Source organism: Schistocerca serialis, chromosome 5 (genome assembly GCF_023864345.2).
Source record: "Schistocerca serialis cubense isolate TAMUIC-IGC-003099 chromosome 5, iqSchSeri2.2, whole genome shotgun sequence".
NCBI classification, from domain to species: domain Eukaryota; kingdom Metazoa; phylum Arthropoda; class Insecta; order Orthoptera; family Acrididae; genus Schistocerca; species Schistocerca serialis.
This window is the reverse complement of record NC_064642.1, coordinates 385,895,740-385,910,198: the sequence shown is the minus strand read 5'-3', so window position 1 is coordinate 385,910,198 and position 14,459 is coordinate 385,895,740. Positions and strand designations below refer to the sequence as shown.

The 14,459-nt window shown below is 43.8% G+C and overlaps 1 protein-coding gene across 3 annotated transcripts in view; it reads left to right on the top strand.

The window, feature by feature from the left end:
* The window catches only part of LOC126481625 (ETS-like protein pointed), an 808,396-nt gene that overhangs the window by 717,497 nt on the left and 76,440 nt on the right, over positions 1–14,459 (top strand). The gene's annotated exons all lie outside the window — the stretch shown is intronic.

Below are 14,459 nucleotides of genomic sequence, written 5' to 3'. Positions count from 1 at the left end.
CAAAAGCCCATCATCGCGCATAAAAACTGACCGAACGTCCGTCCAGTGATGATCGTTTGCATGTAGACCAACGTCATACATTAAGGGCATCAGAATTACAGCAGGCAGGAAAGTACTTGATTTATACGTTAAACAATATGTTAACAGCGCGAAGAACATTGCCAGACTTATTTTGGCCATGCCCTCCAGCCTATTAAGTAAAACATAAATCGGATATTTTCCAGAATTCTAAGTTTTTGACGCGGTTAATATGTTAAGTTACTGTAGATACAAATGCTAATGATTTGACGCATGTCCTCTAATTAATGTCGTTTTATTATATCTGAAGATGGTTTATTATTTGACTGAAAATGATAGTTTTAATACAGCGACATACAGTTATTCTATCCAATCATGATTTCTGAAAAATATGTAAAAGCACCTCCTTACAAATAAATAAACCATATAATGTTAATGTCCAGTTCTTATATCACCTGTACATAATTGCCGTAATTATATGCCGTTTATTACTCCCCCTTTTGAGCATTTCTCTTTACGATGTACTGTCATTTGTGAGCTGCAATGCAGTCACCAGGAAGCCGCTTACAGGTAACAAACCATACGAATCCTTTGGTTACTTGAGGCGAAAGTGTCAGCAAAAGTGGTTATTAGTGAAGTACGGTTTGACATCACCATCACTAGCGAATGAAACAGGTTTTCTCACGGACCTCACGTTAGGTAATCGGGCTGAATCCTCTCTTACAGATCGATTTCTATTGTTAGTTTTTCTCCGAAGCCCTGCTAGAAGCAGGCCATTGGTCATTACGCTCACCTACTCGCCTTTAAAAAGATTTATGAAAATCCAGTGCCCTGCTATAACGTAACATTACCAGTTACTTGGGACATGATGGTCTAGAACGTGGAAGTTAGACACGGTCATGCAATATATACATTTGGCTCATTCGTTGTTCCCATATTGGTTGAATGTAAGGAAGGATACGCATTTGTCGACAACAACTTACAAGTATTGGGAAGTGTTTAAAACATCTCGGTGCAAGATACAGGTTCCCATCCCACATCAAAAAATGTATGCCACAGAGTTAACCAGCGGATTTCGGTCGGTGAAAGTTCATGGTCCTTTCGTTCACTTGTTTTAAAATACTGTTTTCTTTTTTGATTTCTGTGCAAAAGAAGTTGAGAGATTCAATAGCTCCATTGTAAAACTAGAGTACTCGTAATTCTTCTAACCAGCTTCAGCTTCGGCTTCGGCTGAGTTCGCTTCACCGTCCTACTCTGACTGAAAGAGTGCGCTCTCTCTGTGACCACACCATCGGCGGGATACAAAATTTTAACCCACATTCCTCTCTTCCAGTGTGGTGTAGTGAATAATGAAAGTACGTACTTCAGTAAACCAACACATGCAGTATTACTCTTTGTAATGGAACATGATAATAAACATAATAACATGAAAACCAGGTACGTAGAACAGAACACAGAGGGGCTTGATGCAGCAAAGCAACAGGTAAGCTCGCTTTAAGCAAAAGAAATGCGATCTGCAAGTCTGTATGGCGAGGTATCTGCAGCACCAAAATAAGATGGATAATTTTTACATAGTTTTATATCTAGAATGTTACAGTATACTACTCTGATGCTTTTTGTATAGCGGTAAAGGCTAAATTACCAAAGTCGTGAATTACTGATCATGTTAAAATTGAATACTAAGATATATCTATATATTTCGGCTGTAAGTAATGGTAAGGGACACTCGCTGAGAGACAGAGTTATTGTAGGCAAAACTTGACACATGGTATGCTTTATTCATATCAGCTGATGGCTCCACGGTAAGCCGAGAAATGTCAACTGTATCTTCAATTTCAGATTCTCACTATTGGTAACTTCGTCAGGATGAGAGCATGTAAAGACTGGTAAGTGCCAAAAACATGGCTTCCAGTACGTGAAATTGTACGGTGTTCCTCGTGCAGGAAAATGCTTTTCACGGACGATTTGTACAATTTTGAGGAAGATGGCGATGACGACGACTCAAATAAGGATCCTGAGTATGGTCCTGAATGCCAATGCGCTTCAAAAGTCGATGCTAAGGTAAATGCGAATAATTCTTTAAATAAGTACACAATGTAGTGTCCTTTACCACTGTTTATATGAATTTCCGAAATAATGTGGTGGCAGGGACATCCTTAACATTCTTTATGTGCTGTAGTAATGCGGCAAGTTAATGTTTATATTGTGCTAAATTATAGATTCATTTTCTGAGGTTGTCATACGTCATTGTTTTAAAAATTGGTAATCTTAATCTTAGTATCATAAACTGAAACAGTTCGGGCCTTTTAAATTTGTAAAGTTTCGTTAACTCATCCATCACAATAGTGAGCAGAATCAGACAGCTCTAGGTCATTTAGCGAATTCCCGCAAACATGACCTGCTGTAAGTATCAATGATTGTTATCATCGCACTTTTCTACGACCATTTACAATTTCTTTTAATGCCCCGTGAGAATTCAGATAGTTAATTTGGCGCCCAGAGAGAGAATTTTCGATTTCATTGAGTAAGCGCATAATCTACCAAAATTAAAATAGTCTATTTGCGAGTTGTATCTTCTGTTTCATTGTTACACCACAGAACGACACTCAAATGGCACTGAAATTATGAAATACGGAGTGTTCAAAAACTCTCTCCGCAGTGCCTTATGATTGTTAGCCGCGCGTGCCGTATACCGCAGTGAATATACCGAAATGAAACACAGTGAAATAAAAGTTATTAATTTATTGAATATTAATTTTTACTGAGATAAACGAAACAGTGGAATGTTGGGAGAGTCCGCTTGAAGGGAAGTAACCCAGGCAGGCGAACAATCATACGGCACACGCGGCTAACCCCAAATCATACGGCACTCCGCACTCCGGAGAGACTTTTTAACACCCCGTAATAGCATATTGCGTGCACCAGCCTCACGCACAATTTCACAGTTCACACAAAATGTAAAAACCTCAGGGACAGCAACTACACTGACAGTATTTTGGGAAAATAATCTCGCAGTCTGAAGTACTCCTAACAGAAGTTGAACATAAATATGCGAAGTAACTGCGGCAGATAGAAACACACACGCAAAAAAGGTGTCTGTCGTCTTCTATTTACTCGGAAGAAGACTTAGAAAATGGAGGGGAGGACAGCATGGGTGGAAATTCGTCAGCAGGGTTAGTCTAAATGAGCGCAGGGCCAGGGCTGGCCTAAGTTCGTGTTCTCTTAGGTGCCATTCCATTCCCGAAAAGAAATACGCTGCTGGTCCTTAAAGTATGTCGAAATCTGCGCATGCCGAAGCACTGGAAGAATGCTAATAAAGAAAACTGACTCATTCCATTCGAAGCTACGATGACAAAGATTATGTCTTGTATGTTTCAAGGTTCCTTCTGTAAGAATGAAGTTGTCGTTCAGTAACTATAAGACATTTTGCCGATTTCTTCTGAAAATGTTTTGTAAGAAAAGTGCATGCATTAGTTTCTTTCACTCTAATATGTTGTTCGGTGATCCTTAACTTTTACATCACTGCAACCTTTTCGGCTTAATAGAGTTAACTGGTAAAGAAGCATAGGTTTTTCCTTCTTAATGACGTACTACTTTTTTTTAAACTGAGTATTCCGTAGATTTCTTATTACCGGTCTTTCAAAAATACTTTTACAAATTTTGGGAACAGGTTGTTTACATAAAACAAGAAAAACCTTTCTATAAATGTATGTCCGAAAATTCTTCGTCTTCGAGTCATTAATGAAAGTTTACTGGTTAAGTGACTGGAGCACATCAGCACACAAACTCTCATAATAAATGCTCAATATTCCCTGCTCTGGCTTCAAAACACGCATGCATTCGCCGAATCCCGGACTGTCGCACTATTTCAAATAGTCCCTGACGGTTCAAATGGTTTCGCGGGCTTCCATGCGACGTCGATGAATAATTTCGGGATCCGGATGGTCTGCTGCATAGATGAATGGTATGAGGTACCTCCAGAGATAAAATTCAAAGGATTGAGATCGGAGGAACGCGCAGTCAAGGAACTGGCCTTGATCTACGTATCCAAGATGGTTCAAATGGCTCTGAGCACTATGGGACTCAACATCTGAGGTCATCAGTCCGCTAGAACTTAGAACTACTTAAACCTAACTAACCTAAGGACATCACACACATCGATGCCCGAGGCAGGATTCGAACCTGTGACCGTAGGGGTCACGCGGTTCCCGACTGTAGCGCCTAGAACCGCTCGGCCAATCCGGCCGGCTACGTATCCATCTGTGATTGTAGATACCACCCAGTACATCTCGCACACTGAGACTGAAATATGGTGGAGCTCCATCATACATAAACAATATGTTTCTTGATAAGATTGAAAATATCCGTTTCAGTTGTGACTTTGTTGTATTCTCATCTTCAAATGCACTGTAACGTCCGCCTGTTCTACAGTGCAGTCTGATCTCTACGGTATGCAACCACCTCGCAGCTGACTACTAAATTTGTACACCTGAAAATGGGAATATAATTTTCCGGAAAAAAGGCTTGTTTATAACAAAACAAAGTTACAACTGAAGTGGATATTTTCAGTTTCACCATGCACCTCAGTTGCGAATGTTATGTTGTGTGAAAAAAAATCACATTTTTCTTCCAATTTGCAAAGGAACTTCTTGTGGTAGGTCTTGTAGGGTGTTCTGAGTAGCTACAATTCCAGCCCACACATTAATCGTAAAACTGATGCTGCTGTCTAGTGTGCGCTGTAGCATGAGGATTACGATCGGCCAGTAGGTGTATGTTGTGCAGTTTTATTGTCATGTCTCTTCAAACGTTGTTTCGTTCTTAAACAAAGCTGAAGTGACTAACAATGGAGTGGCAGTTTGTGCAACAAATCATCGGCAAAAATTCTCCCGTGGTGGGTGATCGGCAGACACAAAGCTCTGCACACATTGATGACGGTACGGATACATGAGTTGCTCGTGTAGTATCCCCCTTGCTGAACTTGGAGGTGGACGACACGTCAGGGGCATTGTCTAGCGCTAATACCTGGCTCTCCAACAGCCAGTACAGAGTGCTCTTCAAGGTGAGTCGTACGAGCAACACTCATCTCGATCAACAGTCTGCGGTGCTACGGATTCTATCTCAGCAACGTGACGATAAACAGCACCGAAGATTGAATGACGCGGCTGTCTTCGGTATGAAAACACCGACTGATACAGCCCTGCTGCCTCGTGTCCACCGCACCGCTGTACATAAAAATTCATGTCTGCCAGCTCACGAAATGGATATCCTGCCATGTTTGAACGAACGGTGCGCTTTCAGTTAACGCACTGTCTGTAGTACAATTACACAATTGACACCTTGAAGACAGACGAATGACAATGTAAACAAGTTCCCTTGGCAACACGGCACCATCTAGCATACGATGAATCAAACGGGTACAAAGATAAGTAAAGTTGTTGGGTTGCACCTGAAACGCCATTAACGTCGACTCTAAAACGAACACTGACCCAATTCAGAAATGCAGTACTTCAGAAAAATCGGCTTAATGACTTCTATGAAACTTGGCTGCATTGAAACAGTGTCAGCTTCGTTTAAATTTCAAGTAAGTATCGTTGGCAGTTAATTCCAATACATATTTCATGTATGTTGGGGCACTTTACACCAATTTTCGTATTTTTCAGTTAGATACAGATAAAACTGCCATTTTTCAACTTGGGTCACTTTTCGTGCCGGGGTAGGATACGTTTATATCGGGGCCGGCTACGGCGTGCCAAACCGTATGAGAGCTGGACGAGAAGCCTGAGACTTTGCCGTGCCTCGGCTTTGCTAGGCCCTTCCCAGAAGTACCTCGTGCAGTGCGACATGTCATTTACAGGTGCGGTGTGGCAGTACTCTCTTCAGTACGGCAGAATCGTGGTGTCAACGCTGTTTACCCTTCGCTGTTTGTTCTTCGTATGGTGGACGTTCCCAGGTTCAGTGGCAGTTTGCGCAAAAGGGGCAATCTACTGATCTTTACAAATAAATGGGAATGGCAGTGAAGACGGATGGGAACTCTCAATATCTATTATCCAGTCACCTAATCGAACTGTTCTCTAAATTTGCTATCAAACGACATGGCAAAACCATGCAAAAAGAATTTTATGATTTAGTTTAAAATGGTAGAGCAAAAAATTTACAACAATCGACAGACGCAATTCATTGTTCTGTACATCAAGAAGCATTCTGTGCTAAATTTACAGGCATGGAGCATATGAAGAAATTGGTAGTACGAATAGTAAAATTTCTGAAGTTGCATACGTTATTTCACTATCAGTTCGATAGTTTTCGATGTAACTGAACGAAGGGTATGCAGACATTACGTATTGCTGAAAAGTATGTTGGTTAAGTTAAGACACATGATTGGAACTATTTGAAAAAAAAAAGGCATTAGACAATGGCGAGAAGCCGTTAAAGGTAAGCAAGTTAAGAATCAACTCAGTTACCGAGGGTCGAATAGTTGTCACGATGGAGAGTGCCTGTCATTTGTGTTCGATATTATCTTAACACTCTTAGATAAAGATAAATAAAACTCAAAGCTGCAAAGAAAACCGGAAAAAGGAAAGAAAAGTAAGAGGTCTGTTGAAAAATTACCGGTACATTGGTAATTGCGAGACAATGGTGGATTGGAGCGGAATACGGTTGACATCTCTGTACACGTCTGTGTTTAACGTGTAACTGCCGGAAGTTACATTGTTGTATGTCTGTTATTGTTCAGTGCTGCATTGAGTAGAACGTTGTGTCACAAAGTTCGAGAATTTCGAGATGACATAGTTAGAGGAGCAACGCGTCTGCATTAAATTTGCGTGAAACTCGGGAAAACGTTTACAGAGAGGCGACAAATGATGCAGGAAGACTACGGTGATGAGTGCTTAAGCCGTACTCGGTGTTGCGAATGGTTCACATCGTTTAAAAATGGCCGGACGGAAGTTAAAGATGACCCGGGTTTAGAGCTTCCTCCAATGACTACGGACGACGCTCCTGTCAGGAATGTCAACGAAACTTCGCGTGCGAGTCAAAGACTGAGTGTCAAAGAGGTTGCAAAAGAATGTAACATTTCAACTGGATCATGTTACGAAATCCTCACAGCACCTTGGAATCCATCGTATTGTCGCCAAGTTCATCCCACGGCTCGTGAGTCAAGATCAGAAAGACCTTCACCTAGCAATCTGTGAAGAGCCTTTGAATCGCGCAAATGAGAACGAGATGTTCCTTAAGAGAATCATAACCGGTGATAAGCCGAGGGCCTACGCGTATGAAGTAGGTCTATGGTTATGATGTTGAGACCAAGGTTCAACCTTCACAATGGGTCGGGAAAGGTTCTGCAGGACCAAAAAAAGCTCGTCAGAGAAGGTCATATGTCAAAGCCACGCTGATACTTTTCCTTGATTTTGAAGGATTAGTTAATCCATCATGAATTCGTGTCACAGAGACAAACTGGTAATCGATGGTACTATCGGAACGTGTTGCGACGCCTGCAAGAATATATGAGAAGGAGACGACATGAAGTGTGGCGAGGCAGTTCATAGCTTTTGCACCAAGATAACGCGCGCACACTCTCACATTGTCCCTGTTGGTGCGTGAGTATTGCACAAGATACGAAATCACTATTCTGCCTCATCCTCCGTACTCGCCGAACGTGGCCCCTGTGGTCTTCTTTTTTATTTCCAAAGTTGAAAACCCCGTTGAAAGGACGAAGATTTGCAACAATAGATCAGCTACAAGAAAATTCGCAGGCGGCGCTTCGCACGATCCAGCAAGAGGGTTAGCAAGACTGTTTCCGGAACTAGAAACTGCCTTGGTGGCGGTGTGTCAATTGCGGAGGAAAGTATTTCGAAGGAGACCATGTGCAATAAGTGAAAGATAAGCGTAGAAAAATTTTGTGGTAAAAGCTGCGGAATTTTTTGAACAGACCTCGTGTATATGACCAACATCAGGGACAGTTTGAGCAAATAACAACTCAGGGTGACACTCTACGAATTGAAGCCTTCACTACAAAGGAAAGTGGCTGGGCATAAGGAAAACCGAGAAGCTAGGCATGAATGAGAGAATAATTAACATAAATGTTTGCCTATATCTACAATATACATATATCTACAATAAGAAATCACTATCAGTGGAACAGAGATGTGACGGTACCAGGCCGTTGTAAGGCTAGATGTTCTGTGTGCATCAGAAACACAAAGCTTGAAGTGCAAAACTGGACAATGCTTTAAAACAATGCATGGAATACAGAGGAATGACGAACTACATAACAAAGTAGTAAAGGTAACAGATACCATCAAGAAAAGATTGGTTTCCTTCGGCCATACATTTCACATGATTGCAGCAGGCTGAGAAAACTTGACACGTTTGACGGAAAGACCTGGTTGCTGATCAGGAGCCAAAAATATATTTAAACGGAAAGTAATTGACTGAATATGACATCAAGACTGTCAACTGACAACCATTGACAGAGGACAGTAGAAATGTCGCACAGGCGAAGAAAGACAGGCAGACCTTGCTCTCAACTGACATAAACCCAATGCAACGATACAATGGGAAGAAATAACTGAATGCTGTTGACTAATTGCTACGTAATTTGTGTTTGTTTCTCACGCTTCGTGCTCGAAAGTCAGACGTACGGTTACTTCATCCGAGGTTCGATATTGAGCCATAATCCCATTACTGCTCCACGCTACAACGGAAACGGAAGTGAACCAGGACGCGATTTACGTGCCGAAAGAAGGCGCCGATCAGTCGAATGAGAGAAGTGAGACGGAGGTGCAGTAGTGCGGCGGCAGACGCGCGATAAGCCGGGAGCAGGTGGCGGGTGTTGCGCGCGAGTGCCGCCAGGCGGCTGGGGCCCGCCGCGCGGCGGCCAGTGCGAGGCCTGCCGGCGTCCAGATGGCCGCCGACGGCTCTGGTGAGTACGTGCACCGCGCCTCCACCTGTTGCTGCTCCGGGGGGCCGCTACCTGTTGATCACGCACACGACGTGCCAACTGCGTTGACCAAGTCGTTTGGCAGGATAAGCCTGACAGTGGAGCTACAGAAGGCTTCGGGGAACTTATATCTCGTGACTGCAGCTAGGAACGCCCTAAATAAATACCTCAAAAAACTTTTTGCGGTGGAGAAGAAGACTAACATCAAATGTTGACACAGTGTCAAAAAAGTAACCACCTATATTAGGCATAACTTCGCAACGTATTGGAGACGCAGGTGCTAAGCTTAATGTAATAATTGCCAGGAGATAGTGTCACCTCTCACATGATCTGACATGTTTTATATTTCCGAATTACTCGCCAGCGAGACGTCGTGTCATATTACTCTAGCTTCTGTTTGCCATTTTTCCTCTCAAGCACCGCACAGCCCTCTCTGCTGCTTGTATGTACATAGATGCAGTTCTTCTCGAGGCACGGTTCAACCATTCATCCTGACAGAGCAAACACTGTACGGGGGCGTTGGCGTTGGTGGCGGCACTGAGAGGGAACGAGAACAAGAGCTGATATATTACCAAATACTATCGGAAGAAAGTGTGGTACATCAGTTATGAGACTTGATGTTCTGTAGCGCTTAATACAAAGCTCTAAAAGAAATGAATTCGTCCGTTAACGTACTAGCCTGCGAGAGGCTTTACCGTCAGGCTCTTCCTACACACCACACGAAATGGAGATAACCCAGAACATTTGCTTTGGAAATTGCTACTTACCCGCCTGCTTTCCATAAGCAGCTAAACAGTCACTTCTCGTGTCTGTAGGAGTCAATACGCTGAGGCAACCCGCGTATATTGAGAGACACGTTCCCGGATTTCGCATGTATTCTCCTCGAGCCACTGTGTGTAACGGAGGGATTCATTGCAATTCGCGCTATCTAGTGTTAATGCTTGCAACAAATTTTGTCTCCATTTATTTTTTGGAATAGAACTCTACATTCAGATATTTTATCTTTTCTCCGTACATTGTTTTACCATTATAGGAAGGTCACAAATTGTGTATTTTATCCTTTTACACACAGTATCTGAGAAATAAGTAAATGGACGCTTGCAAGTGTCAAAAATCTTCGTGTCCTTCCATACGAAGTCAAAGCGACGCGAGTCGAAGCAATATTTTCAAACAATCTGATGGTCAACATTTTCGAACATTTAAGGCACCAGATAGCAAAAAATTAACTGCAGAAAAATTCCATATAACAGCAGACAAACGAAATAAGCCATTATCTGAGTTATAAAGAACTAAATTGTGATTTTGTGTGTTCGTGTGCGTGTGAAAGCACATCATTCGATCAAAGAGTTTTCGAATGACGCAAGATACGGTTACGTAATAAGTACTGCGGGAATCAGGGATTGCACGTAATTCGTATCAACAAAAAGACGTTTTTCGGAGCGTGCGAATCAGGAACTTTCACAATCTTTTAGTAGCTTATAATTGCAAGAGAAGCAGCACCTGACACTGAGTGGGACGCAGCGACACAGACGCAAAGCTAGGACACACGATTTCGGGGAAATTGGTGTGAGCGCAGTGTGGCTGCGTGCGGCTGGCGGCACGGCAGAAGCGCGACACTCACCCCGCCGCGGCCGGCGTCCCTCGCCGCTCGCCTCGTGCGTGACCTGCGGCGTCGGATCTCCCGCGTCGCGTCCGTCTGGGCAGAGTGTCGGGCCACAACTGCGTGCTGGCGGCGCGCACCACGCTGACACACATCCCCCGTATTGACTGCAGGATTTCCTGCGGGGCTCAATAGCAATCGGCAATGCCGGTCGGATGCTGGCCGTCCGGCCGGACGGAGCGGCTGCCGCTGCTGCTGCCGGCGGCGCCTAATGAGAGGAAACGCCGCGACAATGACGCTTCCGTCGCGCCGCGGAAGTGTCGCAGCGGCAGCAGGAGCCGGCACGGGAAGCCGGCCCCGGTCCCGCCGGCGGCCGGACGCCACCCCGGGCAGCCGCCGCTGTGCTGCTACTACTGCTGTCAGTCGTTCGCCGTGTCTACGGCCGCGAGTGCGGTTGTCGCTACGGAATACACGGTGCAAGCTCCTACATCACAAGGTTGCAGCCGAGACTGCCTCTCCCCCGTGGGACTGCGAGAACACCGGAATGTACCCTTCTGACAAATTGTCACCAGTGTATGAAGGCGTGAGTGGGGAATACACTGTGATGGCCACTGTGTGTGTCTGGCTTCTACATAGGTGGGTCAAATACAGGCTGGCTCGTGAGTGACTACAAGCACACCGAAATGTATCCTTCTGCCTAGGATGAGCAGTTACTGCACCTTGGAAACGTAATGGGAAAATCGTAGTTAACGAATTGTGTGCGTTGGACACTCCCCTGCCCATCGCTCGCGAATAGGAACAAGGGACCGCTGTTCAAGCTCCGCGCCATCGTGTGTTCCCGAGGGGGCGTCCATTCTCTGTCGACTACACGACCCGAGCTGCACAGTGAGCCAACAGGGAGGCTTCTTTCAACTCTTCGAGCACGCTAACTGGTGCCCCTGAATATGTGCCTCGTGTTACACGTAGAAGAGCGTAGTCCGTGTGTTTGTGATAGGACACGTGAAAATTCCGTGTTGGACGTGTGGGCGCTCGTGCAGCAGCCTTGCATCAGGACATGGACTGAATGGAAATTACGCTACCTCGACAGCAACGTCGTCCGATGTGGTTATTCTCTGCAGACGTCACTAAAACTGAAAGTTCATTACGTATATTAGGAGCTCCACTACATGGCTACAGTTTTTCATTGTTCCCGTCAATCAGTCACCATAACTTTCGCGAAGTGATAATTGTTGTGTAACAGGGAAACTATGAGTGAATAAGTTTTTGTTGGTGATGACAGCAAGAAGGAAAACGGAGAAGCTCGGTGCCGCTACGTAGCCCACTGCTGTCGAATAGCACCATGGGTGTCACCCAGATTAAGGTCATCAGCAGGTGCACGGATCACCAACATGTACCTTAACTAAGGGAGACATTGCAGAGAATATCTGGATTTATTCCAGACTCTGGACTCAGTCTTTTGGTCAAGAATGCTGGTGAAGAATTTTTCTTCTGCTACAAGGATTCGAATCGACTGCGTCCAGCTCCAGCTTCAACGCACTAGTCAAGTCGTCACGGCTATGGCATGTGTTTGGAATAGGTGAAGTTTCAGCTGGCTATTATTTTGACTACTCATTTCTATAGTTATGTATGTAATCCTCTTGAGTAAATTTATAGAACCTGTATTCAATTAATAGTGCTGCCACTACCATATACCTCGCGTGGGGATCATGAGAAAGGAAAGAGCTAATGTTAGTGCGAAGCACCCTCCGCCGTGCACTATGCCCTGGCTTGCGGAAGGTCTGTATATCTGTATGTTTTAAATCAAAATTTTCATACATAGTTCATGGGACAGTCAATACGTTCCTGCTTCCATGTCCTCCAAACAAAATAACAAGAAAACATTTTCACTTCGTTGCATAGAATGTGACCGGTTATCCTATTAGTACACATGACGGCTTTACGTAGAGAAGAAAAGCAGCGCGTCCAGGTCAGGTGACCTTGAGGCACGTTAATAGCGCAGCCGTGCTCATACAGGGTGTTCTCGCCTTATAAAAGCTTTCCTGTCATTTGCATTATGTGGCAGTTCGATTTTTTTCACCAGTCTTCTGGTTCGATGTGGCCCGCCAAGATTTCCTACCCTGTGCCATTCTCTTCGTGTCAGAGTATCACTTACACTCAACTTCCTCAATTATTTTGTCAAATATATTCCAGTCTGTTTCTTCCCTCAAAATTCTTCCCCGCTACAGCTCGACCTAGTGCCGTGGAAATTATTCCCTGGTGCCTTAACACTTGGCCCATCATACTGTATCATCTTCTAGTTAGTTCCTTTCGTCCAGAGATCGCATCCTCCCATACCACATCTTAAACACTCCGATTACTTGTTTTTCTTTTTTTTCTTTCTTTCTCAGTGTTCCCGCAGTCCATGGCCCACACTTATAATGCTGTGCTCCAGACGTGCATCCTCGAAAATTTCTGTAACGAATTAAGCCAGGTATCACATATAGTTTGGCGTGTTTTGGTCAACAGTGCTCTCTTTGCCTGTGCTAGTCTGATTATTATGTCTTCGTTTCTTCGTCCGTCATGGGTTGTTTTGCTTCCAAGATACAGAATTCTTTCCCTTCGTCTACTGCATGGTCCCCATTTTGATGTTAAGTTTGTCTCTGATGATCTCATTTGTACTACTCCTCTTTAACATGAATTAACTTATGCTCGATGATCCCACGGAATCGTCTAATAAATCGAGAAAGTGCAGGAATTCGCTCCCTTGTAAGCTTAAAAACAATTTACGTGCCCACAGCGTTATTCGAAACAAGCTAACAGACATCGCCCGTGTATGTATTTATTCCAGTCTTATGTTAGTCTGTCTCCTCCTTCCCCTCTCCCTGTCCATCTCCTCCTTCGCCCTCTCTCACTCCACGTTATCACACTCACACGAATAGAACTCTGATAGTTCTTACTTCCTCAATATTTCTTTCCATATCGTAACTAATACGTATACTAACTTTAGTTGAAATCGTTCCAGGGTTCCAGGATGAGCTGATAACCCATGACTTTTCCCGCCTGTGCATATGTAATATATATTTAACACATTTCAGACGTATTTGTACACGTATTTCACGTTTATCTCTATCAAATTTCTCTCTGCAGTTTTATTTTCAGGTAGCTCAATGTGTATGGCATCGTATGTCCTGAACTATTGTGTTGTATAACGGTATATTTTTTTAGGAACATTCTAGTTTTTTATTTATTTATTTTTTATTTATTTATTTATTTTTTACGCATCGCAGTATCTGACGTCATATCTTCTGAAATGTGCGTCGTAAAATGATACAATTTTGATGGTACATTCAGTGGTAAATGTGAGTACTGCCCGCAAAATGTGCCGCGAATACAGTTAGTAAAATTAAAACGTCGTGCTTGATGCAGCATCTTTACTGCACTAACAGTGAAAATGCAGAAAGCAGTAAACTTTTTTTCCCTTCCTCATTGTGTAGGAGCCGTCGCCGAGGAAAAGTTTTGTAAACGTTTGCAGTTATGTGCAAAGTGCACTGAGTGCCCCCATTTTCAAGTGAACAAAGTAGCCGCGCTTCATGGGCTGCAATGCTTTTCCACTCCACTCCACCCCGACCTCTTTGATATACAGTGTGGTCAGCAAATGTCTGAAACGCTTGTAGGGATGTTGCAGGGCAGGTTGTACTGAGATATGAATGTTACAAAAAAAAAAAATCGATACGTTGCGCCGTTTCCGAGCTATTTAGCATTGAAGTTAGCCAATCAGATTGTCGCGCGCGTAAATACAAGTTTCAGCTAACGAGACAAAGCACTCGTTGGGCAACACCGCCCCCTGGCAGACCGCTTGAATGCGAGCGCGCGGCTCCCCGATTGGCTAAATTCTATGATAAATAATTCGGAAACGGAGCAAAG